Below are 10,723 nucleotides of genomic sequence, written 5' to 3'. Positions count from 1 at the left end.
TCCATCCTTTAGTAGCTGAGGGGGAAAATGAAATCCTAAAAAATTAAAATCCCCGCCTTCCTTTTTGTTCCTTTCCCTCTTGCCCTAATTATCACGCTCCTTCCTTCCCCCTGCCGACATTGACTGCCACCTACTTCTTCCCTCACACTTCGACCATCGTTACTTGCCATTCCCGATCATCGACGTCGATCAAGGAAAGCACGCCACCAGCCGAAAACCTTCAATCTCTCCTTCTCATTTTCTCTGTAAACCCTAATCTGTATATGGTTTCCAGTCGTTTCCCCAAAGGAAACAGATTTGATCCAATCGTTTCCCCAGAGGAAACAGATTTGAACCCTCTTGAAGGAAGATCCGGGCCCATTTATGTGATTGAATCCGCTTCGTATGTGTTCGATCCAGAGATTTTAGGGTTCTTTGAGGCGACCTCAACCCAGCAGCTCGTATCGGGAGAAGGTATTGTTGGTAAAGCGTTGGGTACAAACCAGCAGCTCGTAGGTTGTCCATCATCAGCCACACACCGTGTTTTATAGGCCACAAAGACTTGGAGTAGATGAAATTGAAATTGAAATTGGTATTATCTAGCTGAATCGATATCGATTTGACTCCAAATTGCAGTCAATCGAAGGATTATTTGGTAAGGTGCACTCCTCTGTATTGTAAAAATTGCTCTTCTTTCTCCTTTATTCATGCCTCTGATTTCGATTTTGATTCTTCTTGTATTCTCCTCTGTAAAACCCTAACTGGAAAAGCGATATCTAGATTTCCCATTCTTTCTCATTCCTATATCCCTTTGGCACTTACTGATTCTTCTCCCTTCCTCGAGACAAACGTCGGTCACCTAAACTCAAATCCTCTAAGGATACCTGCTCTGATTCATTCCCAAAAATCAAAAAATCTCGTTGTCTATCCCACAGTTTATCAAGTCAGAATTTTGGGAGACAGAATCGTGCCTCATTTGTGGTTCGTGGCCTACACTACTGCTTCACCGCCCTGCTCCACTCTTATTTGCCCTAGCTTGTCCGTCCTCTATCACCTCCTTCATATGGTTATGTTTATGAATGTATGTTATTCTTGATTCAACACATCCTATGGTAGCTAAATGCAAGTTTAACCTATATAGTTTTAAAGGAATACAATTTTGGAGATTATTGAAATATTTACGTTTTTTTGTAAAATTTTACATTCTCTGATAGGGATTTTTATGTGGGATTGGTTTCTTGAAGGTTTTCATGGTTCCATGGCTCCCATTATTTATGTTATTCGATCATTACAACTTGTTTAAAAAGATCAAGATTATAACAGGTGCCATTTCTTTTTGACTTAAGGGCTGTTTCTTTTGGGACTGTTTACAAGGGCTATATTGATGAGAATGTTCGGGTTGGTCTCAAATCTCTTCCTCTTGCTGTTAAGGTTCTCAACAAGGAGGGTCTTCAAGGTCACAAATAATGGCTTGTATGCTCCTCTAGTTCTCTGTCAATGCAGCAACTAATTCTTTGTTTTGTTTTATCTTCCTTATACCATTAATCCATATCTGTAATGGCGTTTTGTGTTGTAGACTGGAGTTAATTTCCTTGTTCAGCTCAGACATCCCAATTTGGTGAAATTAATTGGGTATTGCTGTGAAGATGACCACATATTGCTTGTTTATGAGTTCATGTTTCGAGGAAGCCTTGGAAATCACCTCTTTTGAAGTATGCAGCTTCGTACCATATATATATATATATATATATATATATATATATATATATATATACATATATATATATATATATCTTTTTTTTTCTTTATGTCAAACGTCTCAAACCCCCCTTTTTCCTAACTTCAATACTCTACATAACAAATAGTATATGACATCTTCAGCCATGATAGCTGTAATACCAGCTGGTGTATATGAGGTAAAATAGTGTTCTTGTGTTTTCATTTTCTATTTTTTTTTGTTTTTCATCATCTTGATCTTTGTGTGTGTGTATTTACGTTGAGGAGATTGATGATATTGAAGGAAGTTTGGCAACTTCATTTCTAAGTAAATTACATTTAATATACACTAACTCCACACAGGTATAAACTGCTATTGCTGTAGTGATAGAGAGAAAACTGTATAAATATGAATATCATAAGAAGAACATCAGAAAGGTATGTGAGGCTTACAAGACTTTTTTGGTGCTATTAATTATTTTCAACTCTGATATCTATATTCGATCATCTAAAATGTTAAGACTATGTTTAGTGTGAGTTGCTACCTTTATATGCACTATATGCTCACCCTAATACATTGGCTTTTTTTTAAATTTAATATTTTGTGCTATTGACTATTAACTTTCATCTTTTTGTCAATTTTGTGCTCGTTAAAGCGATTTGTTCTTAATGATTTCTGGATTAATTGAGGTTAGTGGTAATAAGTGATTTTTTCTTAATGATTTCTGGATTAATTCAGATTATAACAATACCTTAATGATAATAAAATTCTATGATATTTACGTTGTCTTGTTGATTTAATTTACTATTGGAACTAATGAAAGTATTTTTGCATGTGTTTTGCAACAATGAAGTCAGAAGAAAAGTCTAAGATCACCAATACAATGAACTCGTGAGTGTCACATGTAAGAAACACTATTGATTTTTTATTTATTTCTTACAATAATAATTAATCTCATCTCTTTACAGGTGGATAAACATTGATCAATTATGTCTCATCTCTTTATAGGTGGCCCATTTTCTTTTACTTACAAAGCTTTATAAGACTAATCCATATGACAAGGGCAATTATGTCCTCTGCACATACAAAAGATCAAAGTTTTGGTGTGATTCAAGTGTTTTTGGGGTTACAGGTGCATGAGATGCTATCACAGATGAACCCCACATTGGTGAGTTATTGTGAAAAAATAGCTGAAAAAGGGGGTCCACTCACTCTGCCTGAAGAAATTGGTGGATCTATTCATGTTGCTCAGATAGAAACAACGACCATGACAAGTGCAAGTGCTCGTCTAAGGAATGTCCATACTTGTAATTTTTCCTTAAAATATATATATATATATATATATATATATATATATATATATATATATATATATATATTATCTTTCCTTAAGAAAATAAAAAAAACACTGTGATGCGTTAAAAAAAATATCTTCTGTAATCCTTGACACTTAAGAACCTATATATGTATTACTTCCATACTTGTAATTTTTTTTTCAATGACTTCTTTCTCTTTTGTATTAGGTAATGAGTGAAAAAAAACATGCAATATGAAAACACAGAACCTGCACCTATGCTTATATCATTAGTGTTACAGAACTATAGGGGACACGTGGACCATTGGGTTGAGTCATATCAGGTATATGCAATCCTACACCTATGCTTACATCATTAGTCTTTTTTTGCTTTTCGTCAAGGGGGTGACTCTAATCAGGTGTAATTCCATTCAAGGAAGCTTAAATATCTTTAAAAATATGAATGAAAAAGATATCGTTTCATGGAACACCATGATTTCGTCCTTTGTCTAGAATGGAATGGATGATGAAGCGTTAGAACTTGTTTGTGTTTTTCTCAAAGTTTCTACCTTGTTTCTATTTTTCTTACTTTGTATATGTTCTTATAGGTACCTGTTCCTGCACTAAAGAACATATTGCTTCTGTTACTGCTGTATTGTCTGAACAGCAACGTTTAATCTATCGTGGCAAAGTTCTAAAAGATGATCAGCTTCTTTCAACTTATCGTATCCTTTTTCACATCTTACATTTGGTGATGCCTAGTGGTGATCTATCAGAAAAGCTAAAGAATTTGTGATCTTTTTGTTCTTGTTATTGTTAGAAGATTGGATTATGAACAGATTCAACAAATGAGTCACTATCAACTAAGTGTACCAGTTCTGCAAAATGTGAAGGAGTGATCTACACTTTCTATACAACAGGATTGCAATCCAAGTATCCAAAAGTGTGTTATTCATTCAAACCCAAAATAATCACAAGATTTATAAAACTTTATAAAGCCAAAAGTAAATTACCTAACTCTGATTCCATTTGTGTCATTTCCAGTTTTACATGGTAAAGTGGTGCATAAAGTGGGTGTTGTATCTATAGGTGTTGGAGGCTTAAAGCTTACTGAATACCTTAAAGAGCAACTTCGTCTAAGAGATCTACATGTTTCTTCATTATACACTGTTCGCTCATTGAAAGAGGTAATCTTTTATCCACTTTAATATCTATAAACTTATGCCCTTGAATTATTTTTATATAATTTCCAATTTTACCTTTTTGGTCTTAGAAATACAACGGGTCTACATGAGGCAGTGGCAGATTGCACTAAGCGTTGCTATGTTGCCAAAATGAGAACCGATCATACTTGGTTCAAGACAGTTGTGTTGGCTGGAGGCACTGCATGTTTACCAGTGTTACCAGGTATAAATTAATTTATAAATATAAATGTTTTTAATTTTTAATATAATATTAATTTATAAATGCTTCATGTTTTAATTAATTGTAGAAAGATTAGAAAAGGAAGTACATTATCTTCTACCTCCCTCTAGGATGTCAGATATAAATGATATTATTTATCTTTTTTTCTTTTTTTTTTTAACTAAAAGTACACTAAACATTAATGTGTTAGTTGTTTGTACTTTGTTAGTATCATTCATATAATGAGCCTCACAATACTTTTGAGAAAGTCTGAGATATTGGAAGGGCTATTGCTTATGACCTGTTTATAAAGGTAACTTGTTGCTCTTAACACATTCTAATAAATATATATTAGGCTGTTTTTGGGGGTTATTTCTTTTCTAATGCTATCATGCTTATTGGCTGCCTACTGTGATGAATAGGGTGAAACCGAACTTGGCTACCTTTTATGCATTCAATATGTTCTTGTTATATATATAAACATTAAATATTTGTTGTTTTTCAAGTTTTTGGCAGATATACAAGTTGATGACGAGAACATTGTTCCAAGACCTTCAGTGAGTTATGATGATGTCCCTTAATAGCAATGCAATATTAGGTTATATAATTAGGGATGATTATTTGTATTTGACATGTTAGTCCAATGAATTATCTTTCTTATTTATTGTATTTTATTTTGTATTTTGTATGACATTAACTTTTGTGCAATGGATTGTATTTTTTGTAAATGGTATTTTATTTTCTATTATGATACATGAAATGCAAATTTAATTTGAAAATTAGTAAATCTATAAATTATGATAGTTTTTTTCAACATTTAAAATTATGATACGCAAAAATGTGTGTCATCTTCATTTATGACATGGCCTTTCTTGACAATGGCTTTCTTGATACGCATTGTGTGTCATTAACACGCGCGTCGTAAGGTTACGACACACGAATGCATGTCGTCTTCCTTTATGACATGGCCTTCCTTGATACGCAATGCGTGTCGTAAAAGCGCGTCGTAAATGAGCATCGTAAATGCGCGTCATCTATAGACGACGCGCAAAAGCGCGTCGTCTTTCTTTATGACAGGGCCTTCCTTGACGAGCATTTGCGCATCGTCTGAGCCTTTTACGATGCGCAATGAGCGTCGTAAAAGGCTGTTTTTCTAGTAGTGCGGGTCAGAACTGTTTCTGAGATATCACCGACAACTTGAGAAATAGGATGATTTCTGGTCCATTTGGTGAGAGGAGGGAAGCTTGGATCAAAGGATGGATCCAATTCAGCATTTATCATTTCTTCTGGTTCGGACAGACTGTCAAAGTCGTATGACATATCAGCATGCTCCCCCTCGACATGTGATCTTGCAGGAATGTCTTGTGAATCTTGAGCTATAGGGGTTTCCTGAGGTGATGATCTTTCGGGTGTTGATGAACCTACGGTTGGAGAGGCTCTGTCGTTTGGTGAGACACTTTCGGTTGGTGAGACACTCTCGGTTGGTGAAGCACTCTCGGTTGGTGAAGCACTCTCTGTTGGTGAAGCACTCTCTGTTGGTGAAGCACTCTCGGTTGGTGAAGCACTCTCGGTTGGTGAAGCACTCTCTGTTGGAGGTTGAGACCTTAGCTCCCCCTCAACTTGTGAACTTGACTGGAATGCAGGTGGATCCTCCCCCTCTACTGATGCATTGTGTTGAGGAGGGTCTTGTGAACTCGATTCTTCTTCATTCAGTCTTCTTGCAGCATCGTCAATAAGTTGCTTCAAGTTATCTACCCTGTTGTCTGCTGCACTGGCTTCAGAAAGAGTGGCCTTCTATGGTTCATCAAAAAGCTCCATGAATTTCTCGAATAGATTGGCGACCGAGGCTGTGACTTGGCCAGTTTGAGGAAAGATTTCTCCAGCTGTGTCTTCATTGGCCTGTAGCTTCTTAACATAGCTATCATCAAAAGTCACGTAGTAAGGTTCTTCGATCTTCTTTGAGCGCTTATTTAACACTCTGTATGCTTTGGAAGAAAGAGAATAACCCAGAAGTATCCCTTCGTCAGCTTTGACATCGAACTTGTTGCGGTGTTCTTTGGAATTGAAAATGAAGCATCTGGAACCGAACACATGGAAAAACTTCACATTTGGCTTCTTGTTATTGATGATCTTATAAGGAGTGAGAGTGAAGCGTTTGTTAAGATACGACCTGTTCTGTGTAAAACAAGCAGCAGAAATAGCATCAGCCTAAAAATATAAAGGTAAGGAAGAAAAACAAGCAGCAGATACGATCGGTTTCGTCTTTCGACAATTCCGTTATGTTGAGGTGTGTAGGGAGCTGAGAAGTTGTGACTGATCCCCTTTTCTTCAAGGAATTCTTCAAATTCTTTATTTTTGAACTCCAACCCATTGTCACTTCTGATGTTGCGAACGACCTTCTTCAGTTGTATTTCAATCTGCTTGATGAACACTTTTAGCTTGTGAGTCGCTTCAGATTTAAGCTTCAGAAAGAACACCCATGTAAAACGTGAAAAGTCATTAACAATAACAAGAATATACTTGCTACCACCAATGCTTTCTACAGAAGATGGACCACATAAATCAATATGAAGTAATTCCAGTGGTTCAACGACTTTAGTGTTTATTATGGATGGAATGCTTTGACGACTCTGCTTTCCCATTTCACATGCAGCACACAGATGATCTTTGTCATATTTGAGCAATGGGAGACCCCTCACATGACTTCCAGTGCCAAGTTTGTTGATATCTTTGAAGTTGAGATGAGAGAGTCTTCTGTGCCACAGCCAGCTTTCGTCAGATGGTGCCTTGGATAACAGACAGATGGTTGGGTTTCCTTTGATTGGTTTGAGATTTAGGGGAAACATTTCACCTTTGCGCTCTGATTGGAGAATCACTTTGTTCGTCTTCTTCTCAATAATTTCCGAACCTTCATCATCGAATGAGACTTTGAGACCAGTACCTCCAACAAGCTGAGATACACTGATGAGATTGTGTTGTAATCCCTCTACATATGCAACTTTCCTAATTGAGAATCACCGTTTGTAATCATCCCGTAGCCTTTGATTGTTCCGAAGGAATTGTTCCCAAATTTGACATTACCACCATTAGAAAGAGATCTGAATTCCCTAAGTTCTTCCTTCCTCCCTGTCATGTGATGTGAGCAGCCACTATCAATGTACCATTCTTTGTCATACTGCTCGTCACTAATAACCTGCAAAAATTAAGCAGATTTAGGAACCCAGAGCTTTTTGGGTCCTCGTGAGTTGTTTGCGGGAATAGTAAGAGAGATGTCAACAACATATGTTCTTTTTATTAGTGTTGTATTATCTTTTCTTTTGATAGTGTAAACTTTGATTTTATTTGGATTTGATGGGTTCAGTATTGATTTTGATTCAGTATTTGAAACTTTCTGTTTCCATTTTTGATCAGCTGAAGACTGAGATTTTTGAGAAGAAACAGAGTGGACTTGAGGACGAGAAGAGACAGAGGATTGTGAGGAATTAGAAGTGTTAGAATGAGATGACTTAGAACGGTATGACTTCTTGATTGAAGATTCTGGGTGACTCTTTTGCTTTTGATTAACGGAAGGACCAACTTTAGAGTTTTGACCTCTTTTAATTCCCGAACCGAACCTGTGCTTTCGGTTGAAATCATTCTCTGAACCGAATCTATATGTTCGGTTGTTGTTGTGCTCTGAGCCGAACATCTACTTTTGGTTGTTGTTCTGCTCAGAATCGAGACTCTGCGTTCGGTTATTGTTGCTCTCCGTCGATCCATCAGGATTTTTCGCTGGTTTTAAATTCCTGTCTTGATGTGAGAAATAGGCATTTTGCGACCGCCAAAACTGTTTTCTTTCGGAGAGATTTTTCCTGTATCTCTGATTCCTTTCCCGTTTTTGACTTCTGATCTGCTTTGGTCGATGATGGACGTTAGCTTTATGTTCATTAGTTGAACCACTCTGATCCGATGTTGCTTTGCTTGGAGATTTGACTTCTTTTGTAGGAATTTCTTTCTCTTGAGGAACATCTTTCGTTCCACTGGTACTTGCCACGTTAAAGCAATCAGGTTTATCTAAAGGTTCTGGAACGTATCTGCCTTTGCTTTTCCATGAAGTCCTTTCAGACAGACCTACCGTTTCATCAACATTGTCAATGGGAGCCAACCAGAAGAACTCATCACACCCATCAGCATTGTCTTCGTTCACAATAGCTATTAGTTCAGCAGTCTGATGTTCGGTTACACCAGTGACTTTGTATACCTGATTCGGAGTGGTCCTAACTTTTTGGTATACAACTGCCTTCTCTACAAGAATCGGGGACTGTTGTTGGGACAACCGAGCGAATTCCACAGAATTTTCTGAGATGAGATTTTTGTGGTTCTCAGGTTCATTTTTGACAAATTCTGAGCAATCAACTGTGTCTTCTACAGAAATTTCACTCATGTTATCGTCCTCATTAAGCTCAGATGCATTTTCAACATCAATTTTATTTTCCAAGCTTAAGTTGACATTCAGTGAGTCAAATTTTTGTATAGTTTCGGTTCTAAGCTTCAGTTTATCATTTTCATCCAAAAGATTTTTGAGCATATTCTTGTGGTCCTTGGATTTTATGAAAGATTCAATTTTGTCCAGTCCATATAAATATGTTGGATTAACATCCTCAAACGAAATAATACTCTCACAATTAAATGCATCAGCATCAATTTCATCTTCCTTAAACTCAAGAAAGGGTAAAATCATGCGATGAATCTTTTGCCCTATTTCGCAATTTAAATGAAGCTGAGTAATATTAGTATAAAGACGTTTGGCAATCAGACAAAAAACATTTCGCTGTTTCAAAAGCTTTAAATTATCTCTTTGCAAATAGATGTTTTCATCTTTTATTTTGATTAACTCTAACTCCTTCAGTTCGATCCACATCTGTCGTTCCTCACTCTTCGAAGACACCCTGCTTAATTGATCAGTTAGGTTAGAGTTGGTGACCCGAGTTTGAGTTAAGCTACTATCTAGATGAGAGATTCTTGAATTAACACTTTTTAATTCCTTTTCATATGAGCATTGTGGGACTTTAAATGAGACAAAAACTTATTGTACCTTCTTGATCAGTTCATCAAGTTCATTGAACTGCTCACTGAGTGGTTTGGCGGTAAAGCATAGATTCTGTTGTTCTTTGTCATCATTCCCACCATTTGTGTTGTATCCTCTCATCTGCGAAACGTCAGACACCATCAAGCATTTTCCTCCACTGCTCTCTTCTTTCGCTACATAGGCCATTCCATGTGAAGGCTTCCTCACTTCATCATCTTCAGAGTCGGTTGACCAAACCTCCACGCCACCGAACTCATCATCAACTACCGAGCCCTACACAATTAAAGCATTCATGGAAGGGTTAGCAGCAGATTTCTTCTTCCTTAACTCATCAAGCTTTTTCATCAACACAGCTTCTTCATCATTTTCTTCATTCTTTTCTGCCATCTTTTTGAGGACGCAATCTTTTGCATAGTGGTTCTTTCCTCCACAATAATAGCAGCTCACTCCAGAATCTCCTTCAGCCTTCTGTTCCTTCTTTGCTTCTTCAGCTTTCGGTTCATCTTTGACTTTTTCAGTGCTATAGCTTCCTTGCCAGTTTCGGTTCCTATTGGTGGGGAATCTTTTCTTGATGAATCTCTTAGGATTTGACACCATCATAGCATAGTCTTCAGATGTGAGATCATAATCTTCCAAGTTGAGATCTTCGTCCTCTATCACAGCTTTGCTTTTTGACAGGAGTGCTAATGATCCCAGACTTGAAACCACGGTTTTCTCCTGCAGCATGATGTTTTCCTGAGATTTTAGGATGCCCACCAGCTTTGCCAAAGAATAGGATTTGAATTGCTCGTGTGCTTTAACTGTGGACACAATTGCTCTCCACTCAGACCTGAGTCCATTTAAAAAAGTAACCTTCTGTTCAATAAGCTTCCTTTCGATGTCATGTTTGATCATCTTGCTAAGAAGATGATTGAAGTGATCAAACGTTTGAGTCACTGTTTCTTCCGTTCCTTGCTTGAACTCACCAAACTCAGACAAGAGTAAGGTTTGAATGGAGTGTTCAAGGTCTTCATCTGTAGAGTACAATTCACATAGCCTGTCCCATATCTCTTTAGCAGTTATTCATGAACTTACCAGCCTAAAGGTATCGGATTGAAGAGAAAATCTAATCAATCTTAGCGCTTTGATATTACACTGAAATTTAACTTTTTCATCTTGCGCTACATCTTTAACATCTTTCAGAAGATCATTATACTCCTTTTGAGTTTTAATAATCCTTGAAGTTGCTGAATGAGAAAACGGTCCAGAGATAATTGCTTCC

General features: G+C 37.0%; 1 long non-coding RNA gene across 1 annotated transcript; it reads left to right on the top strand.

Moving 5' to 3' along the window:
* Positions 1-3,833: 3,833 nt before the first annotated feature.
* LOC145014613 (uncharacterized) lies at positions 3,834-4,360 on the top strand. The gene is made up of 3 exons (XR_013665567.1): positions 3,834-3,933; positions 4,035-4,177; positions 4,264-4,360. It is a non-coding gene; the product is annotated as an uncharacterized LOC145014613 (long non-coding RNA).
* The last annotated feature ends 6,363 nt before the right edge of the window (positions 4,361-10,723 follow it).

Source organism: Lactuca saligna, chromosome 9 (assembly GCF_052625555.1).
Source record: "Lactuca saligna cultivar CGN05327 chromosome 9, ASM5262555v1, whole genome shotgun sequence".
NCBI classification, from domain to species: domain Eukaryota; kingdom Viridiplantae; phylum Streptophyta; class Magnoliopsida; order Asterales; family Asteraceae; genus Lactuca; species Lactuca saligna.
Note: the sequence above shows the minus strand (reverse complement) of the source record. Positions and strands in the feature narration are given on the sequence as shown.